Genomic DNA, 15,874 nt, shown 5'->3' with positions numbered 1-15,874 from the left:
GCTGTGTTCCCAATTTTTAATGGGATTATTTGATTTGTTGCTTTTCAACTTCGTTAGTTCTTTGAATATTTGAGATAATAGCCCTCTGTCACATAGAAAGTTGGTGAAGATTTTTCCAATCTTTAGGAATTTGTTTGGTTTTGATAACAGTGTCCTTTGCTTTACAAAAACATTTCAATTTCATGAGGTCCCATATTCATGAAGTTTTCTTCTTTGCCAAAAAGTTCAAGGCTCTTCTCCAATTTTTTTTCTAACTTATTTTATGTTAAGGTCTTTGATCCACTTGGACTTTAGATTTGTGCAGGGTGATAAGTATGAATCTATTTGCATTTTTCTACACGTAGACATCCAGTTAGACCAGCACCATTTGTTGAAGGTGCTATCTTTTTTCCATTGTTTAGTTTTGGCATCTTTGTCAAAATACAGGTGACTGTCTGGGTCATCTATTTGTTTCCATTGATCTACCATTCTGTTTCTCTGCCAGTACCATGCAGCTATCATTAATGTTGCTCAATAATACAGCATCAGGGATGCTGCATTGAGATCAGGGATGGAGATACCTCCAGAAGATACTTTATTGTAGAGGATGGATTTAGCAATTCTGGATCTCTTGTTTTTCCATATGAAGTTGAGAATTTTTCTTCCAAGGTCTGTAAAGAATTGTGTCGGTAATTTGATGGGAATTGCATTGAATCTGTAGATTGCTTTTGGTAAGATGACCATTTTTACTATGTTACTCCTGCCCAACCATGAGCATGGGAGATCTTTCCATCTTTGACTTGCTTGGTTAGGGTTATACTATGGTACTTTATTTCTTTTGTGGCTTTTGTGATGTGTGTTGTTTCCCTAATTTCTTTCTCAGCCATTTTCTCAGCAAATCAAAACAACACTGAGATTTCACCTTACACCCATGACAATGGCCAAGACCAAAAACTCAAGCGACAACACATGCTGGAGAGGTTGTGGAGAAAGGGGAACACTTCTCCACTGCTGGTGGGAATGTAAACTTGTACAACCACTCTGGAAATAAATCTGGCGCTTTCTCAGAAAACTAGGAATAGTGCTTCTCCAAGATCCAGCTATACCACTCCTAGGCATATATCCAAAAGAGGTTCAAGTACAAAAAAAGGAGATTTGCTCAACCATGTTTTTAGCAGCTTTATTTGTAATAGCCAGAAGCTGGAAACAACCCAGATGGCCCTCAACTGAAGAATGGATGCAGAAATTGTGGTACATCTACACAATGGAATACTACTCAGCAATGAAAAATAAGGAAATCATGAAATTTGCAGGTAAATGATGGGATCTGGAAAGGATCATCCTGAGTGAGTTGTCCCAGAAGCAAAAAGACACACATGGTATATAGTCACTCATATAGACATACGACATAGGACAAACCCACTATAACCTGTGCACCTAAAGAAACTAAGTAAGAGAGAGGACCCTAACTAAAATATCCAATCCCCATCCAGAAAGGCAAAGAGGATGGACATCAGAAGCAGAAGAAAACAGGAAACAACCTAGGAACCTACCACAGAGGGCCTCTGAAAGCCTCTGCCCTACAGACTATCAAAGCAGATGCTGAGCCTGATGGGCAACTGTTGGACAGAGTGAATGGAATTCTATGTAAGAACTGGGAAATAGTAAGAGCTGGAGAGGACAGGGTCTCCACAAGGAGAGCAACAAAACAAGAAAATTTGAACACAGGGAAACTCCCAGAGACTCATACTCCAACCAAGGTCTATTCTTAGAGATAACCTAGAACCCCTGCACAGATGTAGCCCATGGCAGTTCAGTGTCCAATGGGTTACAGAGTAATGGGAAGAGGGACTGCCTCTGACATAATCTGATTGGCCTGCTCTTTGATCACCTCCCCCTGGGGGGGAGCAGCCTTACCAGGCCATAGTAGAGGACAATGCAGGCACTTTTGATGTGAACTGACGGACTAAGATCAGAAAGGAGAGAAGAACCTCCCCTATCAGTGGACTTGGGGAGTGGCATGCATGCAGAGGGAGGAGGGAGGGTGGGATTGGGAGGGGAGGGGGGAGGGGCTTATAGGGGGATGCAGAATGAAGAAAGTGTAATTGAGGAAAAATTTTTTAAAAAAGCGAAAAAAAATAATTTAAGAACCTTAAATGTCTTTCAAAAGTGGAGGAAAACATGGAATTAGTCAATTTACATGGAGCACGTCTCGCCCCTGGGGGCAATGGTCTCCTGAACCTATTCAGACTTCGGACACCACCACTGCTAATTCTAGAACTGATGCAAGATGTTCCAACGAGGGGGTTAAAGCTTCTCATAATATTTCCTCAAAGCCCACACCTGTTTGTTTATATCCCCAATTTTTATTCATTATTAGCCAGATAAAGCCAAGTAATTGTGATGATGATACTTGCTTTTTTGCCCAATGCTGCAATGCTAGTGAAATTAGGTATGCCCTGGTTACTCGCATGCTTCTCTGGGTGCCTGTGCCCATTGATGCCCCTCACGCTATGACTCTCTTCAGACAGAAAAGGGATCTTGGAATTACAGCCAACACTGTTACTGCCATCTCATTGGCGGCTGTTGGAGCTACCACCACGGCATTAGTCATGAGTCATACTGGGCAGACTGCTCAGACACTGAATAACCTTTTAGCCAATGTAGCTCATGCCTTAGATGTACAAAAAGGAATTAATGCTCAATTAAAAGGAGGTTTGATGGTGTTCAATCAGAGGATTGACCTCGTGCAGGAGCAAATTGATACCCTATGGCAAATCGCTCAACTTGGCTGTCAATGAAAGTAAGCTGGACTTTGAGTCACTAGCATACAACATGAGAATTTACCCTGTGCTGCAAATCTGTCTAAACAATTGTCTAGATATATTTTAGGTAATTGGACTGGAGAATTTGATACTACAATGGAGCAGCTGAGAGTGGCCATTGTCATGGTAAATTCTATCAGAGTGGTCGCAGGACTAGCCACAGGATTATCATCATGGATTGCTGCAGCCATGAATCATCTGAAAGAATGGGCGGGCATGGGAGCATTACCAGGCCTTCTGGTGTTGGTCACCTTGGTTTGCCTGTGGTATATATGCAAGATTAGAGTCTCACAACAGCATAATGCAGCCATGACCATTCAGGCCTTTACAGCCATTGAAGCAGGATAGTCTCCCCAAGCATGGCTGGCTACCATAAAAAGCCAAAATGTTATGCTCAGGATGCGAGGCTAAGCACTGCACTCAGGGTCAGCCGCTTTGGACCCAGAGAAGAGCATGTCTGATTGCATGTGGGTTGATGCCCCAGGTCCTGCCTCTGAGAAAAAGGTATTGGACGGGTCTGATGCTCTTTGGGTGGATGACACCTAAATGAACATCAGTACAAAGTTCCAATTTATTTCTAATATCAGAGATCAGACCTCTACTCTTGCCTGATGCATCTAAAACAAAAAGGGGGAATTGTAGAGTGCTGTGTAATGCCGCGCCTTAAAGATGGAGCTGGTTTCCGCCTTCCACCTTCCCGATGGTGAGTGCTCTCTGTCATGAACAACTCCACATTTGGCTAAGGCTGAGGATCTGGCTTGCTTTCATGTATGTGGACCTATCTACATTGCCCACGTGGCACGATGGGGTTGGCTACCCAGAGGCTATTTAAGCTGTGGGCTGGCTTTCCCCAGGGTCCGATGATTGTTCAAGGTTCCTGAATAAACTTCATTGAAAAAAAAAATCAGATTTGGTAGAAAATAAAGATGTGTGATGTTGCTAAAAAAAAAAAAAAAAGAAAAAAAAAGAAATCAGGACCTCTAGAAGAGCAGTCAGTGCCCTTGACTACTGACCCATCTTTCTAGCTCCCCACAGCTCTTTATTTTGATTGGTTGAGGTTTTCTGTAGTGTATATTTGTTAAAAAGGAGTTTTAGTTTATATCCATGTACAGTCCTCGGTTGGAGAACCAGTCCCAGAATAGATCCCTGTGCCCGGATATATTTGGTCCTTGTGGAGCTCCTGTTCTCTCCAGGTCTTACTAACTCCCCCTTCTTCCATAAGATTCCCTGCACTCTGCCCAAAGTTCTGCTTTTAGTCTCAGCATCTGATTTGATACACTGCTAGGTAGTGTCTTTCAGAGGCCCTCTCTGGCAGGCTCCTGTCCTGTTTCGTGTTTTCTTCTACTTCCATTGTCTATCCCATTTGTCTTTTGGACATAGCCCATGGCAGCTCAGTATCCACGTGGTTTCCTAGTAAAGGGAACAGGGACTGTCTCTGACATGAACTCAGTGGCAGTCTCTGGGACCTCTTGCCTCCTGCCACCAAGGTAGAAGCACCTTGATAGGCCACAGAGGAGAACATTGTAGCCAGTCCTGATGAGACCTGATAAAGTAGGGCCAGATGGAAGGGGAGGAGGACCTTCCCTATCAGTGGATTTAGAGAGGGGCAGGGAGGAGATAAGGGAGTAAGGATGGGATTGGGGGGGATGAAGAAGAGGGCTACAGCTGGGATACAAAGTAAATAAACTGTAATTAATATAATAAATAAATAATATTTTAAAAAAGAGAAAAAAAGGTACTATTTTTTTTTTTAGTTAATTTTGTATCTGGCCTCTTTGTGAAGGTGTTTATCAGCTGTAGGAGTTCCCTGGTGGAATTTTTGGGGTCACTCATGTATACTATCATATTATCTGCAAATAGTGTTACTTTGATTCTTTCCTTTCTGATTTGTATCCCCTTGATCTCCTTCAATTGTCTTATTGCTCTACCACGAACTTCTACACCTATGTTGAAGAGATATGGAGAGAGTTGGCAGCCTTGCCTTGTCTCTGATTTCAGTGGGAATGCTTTAAGTTTCTCTCCATTTAGTTTGATGTTGGCTATAGGCTTGCTGTATATTACCTTTACTATGTTTAGATATGTGCCTTTTATTCCGGATCTCTCCAATACTTTAAACATAAATGGATGTTGGATTTTGTCAAATGATTTTTCAGCATATAAGGAGATTATCATATGGATTTTTTTCTTTCAGTTTGTTAATATGGTAGATGACATTGATGGATTTCTGTATACTGAACCACCCCTGCATGCCTGGGATGAAGCCTACTTGGTCATAGTGGATGATATCTTTGATGTGTTCTTGTATTCAGTTTGCTTGTAATTTTGTTGAGTATTTTGCATCAATATTCATGAGGGAGAGTGGCCTGAAATTCTCTTTCTTTGTTGGATCTTTGAGTTTTGGGTACCAAGGTGACTGTTGCTTCATAGAATGAGTTTGGTAGTGTTCCTTCTGTTTCTATTTTGTGAAATAGTTTGAAGCGAAATGGAGTTAGCTCTACTTTGAATGTCTGAAGGCATTGACACCATTTGGTCTTGGGCTTTTTTTCAATGGGAGACTTTTGATGTCTGCTTGTATTACCTTAAGGGTTATAGGACAACTTAATTGATTTACCTGGTCTTGATTCAGCTTTTGTAAGTGGAAACAATCAAGAAAATTATCCATTTCATTTACATTTTCAAATTTTGTGGCATGTACACTTTTGAAGTAAGTCCTAATAATTATTCGGATTTCCTCAGTGTCTATACTTATGTCCCTCCATTCATTTCTGATTTTGATGATGTTGATAGTGTCTCTTTGCCTTTTAGTTAGTTTGGTTATGTGTTTGTGTATCTTGTTGATTTTCTCAAAGAAACAGCTCTAGGTTTCATTGATTCTTTGAATTGCTTTATTTGTTTCTAATTGATTTCAACCCTGTGTGTTGTAAGTGAAAATTAATATTTACTAATAATTTATCTTTTATTAATGCTACTGTTAGTCCTAAATATGTGTATACCCAAATCACTACTCAGTGACTGCGGTTTTTTAGTTAACCTAGAACACAATGCTGGGCAAAAATTACTTCCTCCTGAACCTCCAATCCCTAATAGTTTCCTAACATTTAGATTTTCCACATTATACTTGCTTTTTGTGAAATCTTAGGTCTGGTTCATGCTCCTCTTCCTCCAAGATCTCTCTTCCAGGCCTTCTCCCAGCTCTCCTCTTCCCTCTTCTCCACCATTCATTTCCTGCCCTCTAGCGCCTCCCACTGATATCCTGACCTCTAGCTCCTCCCCTCTTTCCTATCCTTTGGCTCCTCCCAGCACAACATTGTGTCTAGTTGCTTTATTTGGAAGTTTACACCAAGTTGAGAGAGGATACTTAGAATGAGTATCACAATGTAATATCTAGAGAGGTGGGGGGTAGAAATCAGCACTTGAAAAAAACAAGGAAAAGGTGTGTATATTTTACAAGAACATTATACCAACATTTCCCCCTTTAAAAAAATAGGCTCCTTTTCTTTCAATACAATAATAACTATGAAATTATGAAAACTGTAAGATAAAATCTACATGTGCAATGTCTAGTGCATGTGTATTTAGCAACTTCCGAGAAAGTATCTGATCATCCTATATATATTAATAAGTAAAAAGGTCTATACCTAAATTAATTTTTATCCTTGTTGGTATTACCTATATGAAAAGATTTATTAACTTTTAAACAACTTAAGTTTAAAAGTGGCACTGTAACTCTTTGGTCTTCAATTCCATCAGAGAATTGAGAAGGAATAAAATTGCTTCAGTAAATAGGAAGTGCATGTTAGCAGCTTCCAAAAAAGAAAAAGAGAAAGTGACAGAAACAGATTGATGCCTGAACAATCATCCATAACTCTGTATAATGTTGGAGCATCATCTTCAGCCTCCTGGCTCAGAATATTTGACAGACATATATTTGAAGCAGGACCTATTTTGGTCTTGCTTACCCCGTCTTGGAAGAGTTTGGCAGTCTACTTGTCCCGCATTTAACTTTGCCCACTTTTGGCAGAATTTGTCTGTTTTGAAGTGGGGGCATATGTGCTTTTTTTTTTTTTTTTTTTTTTTTTTTACCTGAGTGGATTGTTTGCTGCATTTGAAGCCATCTTCATATGGAGGTTCTTCAATGCTCATTATCTTCTTTTAGGTAGGCACAGTGATGCCAGAAAATGACTTGTCTCATTGTCAAAAAAATCTTAAAATAATAACATTTTAAATGCCATATTCTGTAGGTCTCTGTAGTTTATGAAGACTACCTATCTTCATGTAATCAATATATACAAAATCATATCTATCTGTTAAACTTAGGATGTATACTAATGTGATAAATTAGACTAGTGTCTGACATGACTATAAGTTCAATAACTAGCAATTAACTTACATATCTAATATTCTAACCACCCTTTAATAGTAGTTTAAAAGTATTGAAAGTAACCTTGACTTTCTATCAATATGGTAAAGATTATACCAATGTATCAAAAATAGACTTATTTTTGCATCAATATGCAAAATCCTATAACAGAGTTAAAATTAACCTTATTTAGGAATAACAAATAAAACATTGAGTAGATTTAATAATCTATCTTTTTTGTATTTCTATAAATTATCCCTGTATTATCCTTGCTTCACTTTGAATAATACCACTAATAATAAACATCTACCAATGATAATAAAATTTCGTAGCCATAGCAAACAACCAAAAACACACCCAACCACCTTTAAGGAAAATTGGACACCATTCTCTTGGATTTCTTCTAGCTGACAGTTTGGACATGTAAAAATCCTATAGGGAGTCCAAATAAAAATGGATAATTAAGCAAGCAATAACATTTGTAGCCCAGTCTTTGAGTGTTGGAAAATTTCAGCCTTAATAAAACTCTTCTTTGGAACATTCTAAAATGCTGGACTAATTAAAATTAGTGCTTTCTTCAAAGTTCTTTTGGGAGCAGGCATTAATGAGAAAACAGCAATTGAAGCAGTTGAGGCAGGAACAAGCAGAATGCTGGAACATGCAAAATGCTGGAACAGATGTGTCAATGTCTCAGCATGCTGAATAATTATTCTGTTAGGTTTTGATCCAGCATCTCTGGTGTCCAGCTCTTGTTCTGCAAACAAATAATTTCACAGAAGCATTATAGAGTTCTAAAATTATAAATGTATGAGATGTGCAGGATAAAACTAAACTGTAAGCCAATTTTATCTATACAATTAAATTATTAGCATAATACATTTTGAGGATATTATGGCCAAGGATTTATTGGCCAAGTATTGATAGAGTTCAGACTGGAGACATTTTTTATTTTATGTCTCAGTCAGTTTCAGAGGTACTTCCAGGGAAAGGGATTATCAACTAATGTTACCTGTTCTGTTTGATCTTAATTTCTCTCTTCTTTTTTACTGGCTAATGTCTTCTGGTGGTCTTCCTCTGTCACTTCTGATTTGTATTAGTTTTGAAGGAACCCATAATTTCTTTTCTCCTGCATGACCATAAGCAAATATTTGGCCCAGCATAACACATTACCCTCTCTCCATTGTGAAGTTAGGGTATCTTTGAAATATATAGGCTGAAATAACTCAGCAGTATTCCCTATATTCCAGTGTCTCTCTGCAGCTGTTGTTTGTTGTCCATTAACATTTAAGAAATTTAAGGTCAATAAAGCATTATGTAATCTATCTCTGGGGGCTTTTAATACCCCTCTTTGTTTGTTAAACGTGTCCCTTAAAGTACGATTTGAACTTTCAATGACTGCTTGACCAGTAGGATTGTGAGTTATACCTGTTACATGCTTTACCTCATAATATGTAAAATATCCTTCCATTTTATTAGACACATATGCTGTAGCATTATCAGTCTTAATTTGTTTAGGCATGCCCATAATTGTCATCACTTCTAATAAATGCATAATAACTGAATCAGCCTTTTCAGAGCTTAATGCTGCTGCCCATTGAAACCCTGAATATGTGTCTATAGTATGGTGCACATATTTCAGTTTACCAAACTCTGTAAAATAAAGCATGTCCAAATTTCATTTCTTCAGTTACCTTTAGGGTTACTTCCTTCAGGTAGTGGAGTTTGATTATGTAAAGAACAAGTGGGGCATTTTTTTACAAGTTCTTTGGCTTGTTGCCAAGTGATAGAAAACTCTCTTTTTTTTTTAATGAAATTCTGAGGCCTCTATCATGTTTCCTATCAATAGTTGATAAATTTCATCCTTGGCTTGTGCTGTATCTCATACTGGTAAGCCTGTATGAGATCTGACATGTGTTATATACAACAGATTGTTTCTATTTTTGATTACTTGTTGTAATTGAAGGAACAGTAACTCTTTGGTTACTGAATTAGATCAGCAGTTTCTACATGCAGAACAACTCTTTCTGCATATTGAGAGTCAGTGAATACATTAAGAAATTTGGGAAAATCTGATAACACCAAGATAATTGCATATAATTCTAATTTTTGAATTGAATCATAAAGACTCTCCACCACTTTACTCAGATTTTCTGAATTATAACCTTCCCTTTTTGATTTATTGGCATCCATATAAAATATGGGAGCTTCAGACATTAGAGTTCCTTTTACTATATGCGGGAGAATCCAATTGGTTCTTTTTATAAACTGAAGTCGCTTGTTTTTTGGGTATCTGTTCTTGATTTCTCACAAAAATTCACAATAAGCTCTTTGCCAATATTCATTGTCTGCTCATAATGACACAATCTCAGCATTGGTAAAGGGCACCACAATTTCAGCTGGATCTATTCCAGCCAGTTGACGATGTCTCACTTTTCCTTTCAGGATCAATTCAGAAACCTTTTCTATATATGATTTTAGGTTTTTTTTTTTTAATTTTGTTTGTGTGCCAAAAATATCCATTCTAAAGTACAGTCCTCCCTCTGCATAAGAATTCCTGAGGGAGAATAAACAAAGTAGGAGAATAACCAAGGGAGTAGAGGGCAAAATAACCAAAATTCAGGCCCTCTTTGGATCAACATGGTCTATATATGCCTCTTGTAATTTTATTTCTACCAGAGCCAATTCTTTTTCAGCTTCAGTTGATAATGTTCTTGGACTATTTAAGATGTTATCACCCTGTAAGATTTGGCTTACTTAGCTCTTGAGTAGCTAAACCAAGGGTAGGCCATAGCCAGTTAATATCTCCCAGCAAAGTTTGAAAATCATTAAAAGTTCTTAATTGTTTTTTTCTAATTTAAACTTTTTGTGGTCAAATTTTCTGTAGAACTATTTTGTATCCTAGGTAGTTAATAGAATCTACTCTTTGTATTTGTTTCAGGAGCAATCAGTGATCCCCAATAAGGCAAAGTTGTATTTATTTCATCAAAAATATTTTCTAATGTTTTTGTATCTGAATCTGCTAATAAGATATCATCCATTTGGTGGTAAATTATGGATTGAGGAATCTGCTTACGAATTACCTCCAAAGGTTGTTGTACAAAATATTGGCACAAAGTAGGACTATTTAACATCCCCTGTGGTAAGACCCTCTAGTGGTATCTCTTTATAGGACAGCTTCTATTCAAAGTGGGTTCTGAGAAAGCAAATTTTTCCCAATCATGTTCATGTAAAGGAATTGTGAAAAAGCAATCCTTTAAATCAATCACTATAATAGGCCGTTCTTTAGGTAACAAGGAAGGCAATGGGATTCCAGATTTTAACGATCCCATTGGCTGAATAAATTTGTTAATTTCTCTTAGATCTGTTAACATCCTCCATTTGCCAGATTTCTTTTTGATGACAAATACTGGAGAATTCCAAGGGCTATTGGACTCTTCTATATGTTGAGCTTCCAGCTGTTCCAGGACTAGCTGTTCTAGTACCAGTAATTTTTCTTTACTCATAGACCATTGTTCAATCCAAATATGTTGGTTTGCAAACCACCTTAGTGTTAATGTTGTGGGAATTTTATTAGCACTAGCTTCCCAACAGGAAGTTGAAAAGATGGTCTCTGCTGTGTTTTATTTACGGACAGTCTGGACAGTCTGAAACTGTTCTTGATGATTTTTTTTTAATAATTTTAGCTTCTTTATCAGGAGTATTACCCGATTTTTGGCTTGTCTCGGAACTTGGGGGAATGTTAATCTGGATCTTCCATTGTTGTAACACATCTCTTCCCCATAAGTTTATGTCTATTTCTGCCATGTATGGTCTTAGTTTTCCTATTTGACCTTCTGGTCCTATACATTTAAGCCATCTAACACGTTGTTTCACTTTAGATAAAGTTCCAACCCCTTGGAATTGAATATCCATCCCTTGAAGTGGCCAATTTGGGGGCCAGAATTTAGGAGTAATAATTGTGACATCAGCCCCAGTATCTACCATGCCTTCAATTTCATTACTATTAAAATTATCTTAATTTTGGCCTTTGATCATTTATGGAGGTTTGCCAATATATTTGTTTATTGTTCTCTTCCTGTTTTTTTTTTTTTTTTTTTTTTAATTTATCCATAGAATCTGCTTTGGCCTTGCTGTCCAAGATTTTAATGTTTATTCCCAGGGCAGTGGTGTATAAATTTTTGTGTAGGAGTATCCCTGTCCTGTTTGGGGGTCTTCAAGAGGTTCCCTCAGGCATTTTTTTGGTAAAGGATTACCCCATTTATATGTGACTGCTCTACATTCACTAGGCCAATGGCGACCCTAGCCACATCTTCTGCATATTCTAGGAAGCATAGGCTCCCTTCTTGAATTATTTTGGTTTTCCTGGTAATTTCTTTTGTAGTAATCTTGCCCATCACAATTACAACATTTCCCATGCTCTTTTGGGGTAGCTTCTTCTATCAAGGTCAAATTTGGTTAATGAGGTCTGATGTCAATCGTATTTCTAAATCCATTTGTCTATTGGAGCAGATCTTGCTCTTAGTGGCCTTATTGCCTCTTTGCATTCAGTATTAGCATTTTCAAAAGCTAAAGATTCTATTAGTGCTTTTCTAGCTAGTGGATCTGATATACTTCTATCCACAGCTGAAGTCAATCTTTGCAAAAAGTTAGTAAATGTTTCACTTGGACCTTGTATAACCTGGGAGAATGGCTCAAGCCTTTTTCCTGATTCCTCAACCTTGTCCCAAGCATTTACAGCTGTTAGGCAACATAATGCTAAGGTTTCTTCATTATATACAGCTTGCATCTTTGTGTCAGCATACTGCCCATCACCAAGCAGCTGTTCCTTAGAAACACCAACACCTCTGGCTCTATTTTTTGTGTGCTATCTCTCTAGCTTCTTCTCTCCACCATGAAAGCCATTGTGAATATGGCCCTGGTTCTAATATTGCCTTTGCCATATCCTACCAGTCCTTGGGGATTACTCTACTTTTGATTGACTAGAAAGTCAGCATTTTTTTTCCAAATGGTGAATGCATTCCAAAATTAGTGACAATTTCCTTAAATTCTCTCAGATCTAGCACTTCCACAGGGCACCATTCAGCTTCTTGATAATACAGTGGATAATCATCATCTGCTGGTCTCTGCTCTATACTGACTGCATAAGCCAACATTTGTTTTTTAACCACCTTTGGTTGGCTTTCTTTATTTTTGTCTTTTGCCTCTACCTGACTATTTTCTTTACTTAGTATTCTAAACTCTTAAGGTCTGCACCCATATTTCATGCCTATCTCCCTGTTGTTTGTTTTGTTAAATAATCTCTTGAATATCTTGTTTTATGCCTCTCTTCCAACTTTTATTTTTTCTTTATATTGTTCTAGTTGTTCTTTGTGCTGTTCCAGTATCTTTTCAAAAACCTCTGCCTTATTTCCTGTTGTTTATTCCATTCTTTAAGTTTTTGTATCTCCTGTTTTATGTTGTTTCCAACCCTCATTTCTTTTATATTGTTCTAGTACGTTTTCTAAAGCCTTTGCCTTCCAGAAGACATAAAAAGCTAATGCAATGATTAAAGTGAAATTGAGGACTATGAATGTAAGCATAGTCACAACTTTTAGGCTTTCCTTTACTTCACTCTTAAAACCATAAAATAGATTATCAGCCAAGCTCCAAGAAGTCTGTTTTATTGTTTCTTCCATCCTGTTATACCGTAGTGGCAGTTAGTTTTGATATGTTAAGTCTGAGGTGAGCCCACAGTAGAATGTCTTTTACTCCAAGGCATGTTTAAGAGTCTCTCTTAAAAAGACCCTAATTGACCTGGGAGTTTTTAGGTTTTAAGTTTGGGTTGTATCCCTGGAAGTTTATTCCCCCCTCCAAATTATGCTTAATTATGAATTAAAGGATATGGATACTTAGATTAGTTGGGCGCCATTTGTTGTAAGTGGTGATTAATATTTACTAATCATTATCTTTTAGTAATGCTGTTGTTAGTCCTATACAGCTGTGTACCCAAATCACCACACAAAGACTGGGCTTATTTAGTTAAGCTAGAACACAATACTGGGCAATCGTTACTCCATCCTAAACCTCCAAGCCCTAATAATTTCCTAACATTTAGATTTCCCACATTATACTTGCTTTTTGTGAAATCTTGGGTCTGGTTCATGCTCCTCATCCTCCAAGATCTCTCTTCCAGGTCCATCTCCCAGCTCTCCTCTGGCCCCTTCTCCTCCCACTCATTTCCTGCCCTCTAGCTCCTCCCACTCATTTCCTTCATTCTAGTTCCTCCCCTCTATCCTGTCCTTTTGGCTCCTCCCAGCACAACATTGTGTCTAGTTGCTTTATTTGGAAGTTTAAACCAAGTTGAGACAGGATGCTTAGAATGAGTATCACAATGCATTATCTGGATTGAAACCAGAGAGTGGGGGGTAGAAATCAGCATTTGAATGAACAAGGGTAAGGTGTGTGCATTTTAAAAGGACATTATACCAACAACTGTGCTTGATAATTTCCAGAAGTCTACTCCTCTTGTGTCTGCTCCTTTTTTTTCTAGGGTTTTTAGGTTAGTTAATAAGTTGCTGGAATGAAATATCTTGAATTTCTTCTTGAAGGCACTTTTTGCTATGAACTTTCCTCTTAGCACTGCTTTCATTGTGTCTCATAAGTTTGGGTATGTTGTGCCTTCATTTTCATGGAATTCTAGGAAGATTTAATTTTTTCTTTATTTCTTCCCCGATCCAGTACTCATTTAGTAGGAAGTTGTTCAGTTTCCATGTGTGTGTAGACTTTTTACTATTTCTGTTGATGTTGAGATCCAGCTTTATTTCTTTGTGATCAAATGGATACAAGGGATTATTTCAATCTTCTTGTATTTGTTGAGGCTCGCTTTGTGACCAATCATATGGCCTATTTTGGAGAAGGTTCCATGAGATGCTGAAAGTAAATTCTTTGTTGTTTGGGGGTAAGTTTCTGTAAATATCTTTTATGTACATTTGATTCATGACCTCTATTAGAGTCATTGCTTCTTTTCTTTAATTTCTGCTTTGTTGACCTGTACTTTGTTGATACTGGGGTGTTGATGTCTGTCACTATTATTGTGTAGGGATCTATGTATGGTTTAAGTTTTATCAATGTTTCTTTTACAAATGTGGGTGCCCCTCTATTTGGGATAAAGATGTTCAGGATTGTGATGTCTTCCTGATGGAATTTTCCCTTGATGAGTATGAAGTTTCCTTGCCCATCATTTTTTCAATAATTTTGGTTGAAAGTCTATTTGGAAAGTGTATTCAGATATTGGAATGGCTAAGCTTGCTTGCTTCTTGTGTCCATTTGATTGGAAAGCCATCTTCCAGCCCTTTACCCTCAGGTAATGTCTATCTTTCTTAGGTATGTTTCTTGTATAAAAGAGATTGCTGGGTCATTTTATGCATCCATTCTGTCAGTCTGTGTCTTTTTATTGGAAAATTGACTCTATTGATGTTGATAGAGATTGATGACCATTGGCTGTTAGATCCTTTGACTTTGATGTTGGCTGTGGTAGTAAGTTTGTGTTCTTGGTTGCTTTTTGTTATACTGTAGTAATGTTAATTATGACCTGTGTTTTTTTTTTTTTAAGAAGCTAGATTTTTTGCATTGTAATTTTCCTTCTAGTGTCTTCATAACGCTGGATTGGTATGTAGGCATTGTTGATATTTGTTTTTGTCATTAAATATCCTGTTTTCTCCATTTATGAGGACTGAGAGTTTTGCTGAGTATAATAGTCTTCGCTGTCATCTGTGTTCTCTTAGGGCCTACATCATATTTGTCCAGACCCTTCTGGTTTTCATGTTGAGAAGTCAGGTGTGATTCGGATGGGTTTACCATTATATGTTACTTGGCCTTTTCCCCTTGCATCTTTTAGTATTTTTTCTTTGTTCTGTATACTTACTGTTTTGATTATTATCTGGCAGGAGGATTTTCTTTTCTGAAATAATTTATTGGGTATTCTGTAGACCTCTTGTACTCTTACTGGCCTCTCTTTAAGTTGGGAAAATTTTCTTCAAAGATTTTTGTTGAAAATATTTTCTGGGCCTTGAAGGAGGGAATCTTCTTTTTCCTCTATTCCTAGTATTCTTAGGTTTTGTCTTTTTATGTTGTCTTGGATTTTTTGCACCATCTGTGTCAGGAATTTTTTTAGATTTAACATTTTCTTTGACATATACATCAATTTCTTCCATTGTATCTTCCACATCTGAGATTCTTTCTTCCATCTCTTTTAATCTATTGGTTATGCTTACCTCTGTAGTTCCTGTTTTTTCCCTAAGTTATTTCTCTCTACAATTTCTTCTATTTGTGTTTTCTTTAATTTCTTCAAAGTTTATGGAATGCTTCATGTCATCTTTGTACAGGGGCCATGTTAATTTTCTCTATATCACTCCAATTTTAGTATATGTACTGCTGAAGCGAGGACCACTTTATTTCAGGTGGTCATTAATAAAGTCACATGTCCTTGACTTCTGAGTTTCACATACCACGGATTTCAGTATTATTTGTTAAATGCATAGGTACATCCCCAGTCAGTGAATTATTTTCTCTGAAAATGCTTCCTGATCAAGGCAACTCTTTGAACAAAAGGAGTTTAATTAGGACATTGCTTACATTTTTAAAGAGATCATCCATAATGTCATGTCAGCAGACAGTCATCTTGTAGTCCTTCACAAAATGTAGAGCTTTACATACTTAACTAGAAGTGGCT

The 15,874-nt window shown here is 37.4% G+C and overlaps 1 non-coding gene across 1 annotated transcript; it reads right to left on the bottom strand.

Moving 5' to 3' along the window:
• Positions 1-15,481: 15,481 nt before the first annotated feature.
• Positions 15,482-15,589, bottom strand: LOC132651659 (U6 spliceosomal RNA). Its single transcript, XR_009589243.1, has one exon. It is a non-coding gene; the product is annotated as a U6 spliceosomal RNA (small nuclear RNA).
• Positions 15,590-15,874: the final 285 nt, after the last annotated feature.

This window comes from Meriones unguiculatus, assembly GCF_030254825.1.
Source record: "Meriones unguiculatus strain TT.TT164.6M chromosome Y unlocalized genomic scaffold, Bangor_MerUng_6.1 ChrY_unordered_Scaffold_23, whole genome shotgun sequence".
Classification (NCBI taxonomy): Eukaryota; Metazoa; Chordata; class Mammalia; order Rodentia; family Muridae; genus Meriones; species Meriones unguiculatus.
Note: the sequence above shows the minus strand (reverse complement) of the source record. Positions and strands in the feature narration are given on the sequence as shown.